The sequence below is a fragment of the Equus przewalskii genome, chromosome 11 (genome assembly GCF_037783145.1).
Source record: "Equus przewalskii isolate Varuska chromosome 11, EquPr2, whole genome shotgun sequence".
In the NCBI taxonomy this organism is placed as follows: domain Eukaryota; kingdom Metazoa; phylum Chordata; class Mammalia; order Perissodactyla; family Equidae; genus Equus; species Equus przewalskii.
Window position 1 is genome coordinate 14667978 of NC_091841.1, and position 2560 is coordinate 14670537.

Consider the following 2560-nt stretch of genomic DNA (forward strand, 5'->3'; position numbering starts at 1 on the left):
CCCCCCCCCCCCGTCCCCTATGGTAACCACCAATCCAATCTCCAATGCTATGTGTTTGTTTGTTGTTGTTTTTATCTTCTACTTATGATTGAGATCATATGGTATCTGACTTTCTCCCTCTGACTTATTTCACTCAGCATAATACCCTCAAGGTCCACCCATGTTGTTACAAATGGCTGGATTTCGTCATTTCTAATGGCTGAGTAGTAGTCCATCGTGTATAAATACCACATCTTCTTTATCCATTCCTCCCTTGATGTGCACCTAGGTTGCTTCCAAGTCTTGGCTATTGTGTATAATGCTGCAATGAACATAGGGGTGCAAGTATCTTTATGCCTTTGTGTTTTCAAGTTCTATGGATAAATACCCAGCAGTGGAATAGCTGGATCATATGGTAGATCTATCCTTAATTTTCTGAGGATACTCCATACTGCTTTCCATAGTGGCTGCACCAGTTTGCACTCCCACCAGCAGTGAACAAGGGTTCCCTTGTCTCCAAATCCTCTCCAACATTTGTTGTTTCCTGTCTTGTTAATTGTAGCCATTCTGACCCGAGTGAGGTGATACCTCATTGTAGTTTTGATTTGCATTTCCCTGATAGCTAATGATGTTGAGCATCTTTTCATATGCCTGTTAGCTGTCCTTATTTCTTCTTTGGAGAAATCTCTGTTCAGATCTTTTGCCCATTTTCTAATTGGATTGTTGGATGTTTTTGTTATTGAGCTTATTAGTTCTTTGTATATTTTGGATATTAACCCCGTATCTGATATATGGTTTGCAAATATCTTCTCCCAATTGCTGGATTGTCTTTTCGTTTTGTTAATGGTTTCCTTTGCTGTGCAGAAGCTTTTTAGTTTGATGCAGTCCCATTTGTTCATTTTTTCTTTTGTTTCCCTTGCCCATCAGACATGGGACTCGAAAAGATGCTGCTCAGACCGATGTCAAAGAGCATACTGCCTATGTTTTCTTCTAGAAATCTCATGGTTTCATGTCTCACATTCAAGTTTTAATCATTTTGAGTTGATTTTTGTGCATGGTGTAAGAGAATGGTCTACTTTCATTCTTTTGCATGTGGCTGTCCAATTTTCCCAACACCATTTATTGAAGAGATTCTCCTTTCTCCATCGTATGCTCTTGGCTCCCTTGTTGAATATTAGCTGTCCATACATGTGTCGGTTTATAATGTATATTTCTGAGTACATGAGTCTATAAATGTCTCTGCTTGCTTTTAATAAATATTAAATTCTGCTGTGTCCATTCTAATCCCCTTATCTTTTTCACCTCAGATTTGAAGATAAGGAATTAACAAATGGCTGAAGAGAATTTTACAGTTGTTACTGAGTTTATTCTCTTGGAAATGACAGACCATGCTGAACGAAAGTTATGCCTTTTGTATTGTTCCTGGTAATTTATAGCATTATCTTGGTGGGGAATCTAGGCATGATCTTCTTAATCTAAATCACTCCCAATCTCCACACACTCATGTACTTTTTCTTCAGCTGTCTTTCATTTGTAGATGCCTGTATTCATCTGGTATTGCACCGAAAATACTGATCAACTCCTCGATTGTGAAGGAAACCATCTCATTCTCTACCTGCATAGTGCAGCATTTATTTTTGGTGATGTTCATCACCACAGAAGGCTTCTTCCTATTGGTGATGACTTATGACCATTATGTGCCATTGTCAACCCTAGGTTTTACACTGCAGCCGTGTCTAAGAGAAAGTATAGGGCTGGTCATTGTGTCATTCATAGGTGGAATGACTAACTCATTGACACACACAATAAGCTTAGGGACACTGTCATTTGTGGGTCCAATGATGTTAGCCACTTCTGCGATGTTCCTCTGCTATTAAAGCTGTCCTGTTCTGACACCTCTGTGAATGAGTTGTTGCTCTTAACCTTCTCTGAAGTCATTTCCGTGGCCACCTTCTTGATTCTGATCATTTCCTACGTATTCATTGTTGTTTCTGTCATGAGAATCTGCTCAGCAGCAGGCAGACAGATAGCCTTCTCCACCTGTGCCTCTCACTTGACTACTGTGACCATCTTCTATGGTACTTTAAGCTTTAATTACATTCAGCCAAGTTCTCAGTATTCTGCAGAAAAGGAGAAGCTGGTTTCTGTGTTCTATACACTAGTGATTCCCATGTTAAGCCCACTATGATTTACAGTGTGAGGAACAAGGAAGTAAAGGATGCTGTGAGAAAGGCCATAGAAATGAAACATTTCCCCTGTTAATTTCAAGTCCCTTTATCCTAAAACACTCTGCCAGTCAGTTCTGTGCTTATTAACATTCACATGAATTCAATGAATTCTAAAGTTTCTAAGTATAGCACAAATCATTTTATTCTCTATTGGAAGACAAAATACACAGAATATGTGCATATATATGTACGCAGTATGATTGTTTATATATATATATGTTTTCAGGATGTTATTTTAAGTTTATCTGCACTCTAAAGCCACAAAGAACTCTACTATACATTTAATTTGGGCATAGATAAGTATAATGGAATAAAGATGTATATGAAGATCCCTAATAAAGCACTGAGTTTAA

The 2560-nt window shown here is 38.3% G+C and overlaps 1 pseudogene; it reads left to right on the forward strand.

Moving 5' to 3' along the window:
- Nucleotides 1-1309: 1309 nt before the first annotated feature.
- LOC139074571 (olfactory receptor 5J3-like) lies at nucleotides 1310-2241 on the forward strand (annotated as a pseudogene).
- Nucleotides 2242-2560: the final 319 nt, after the last annotated feature.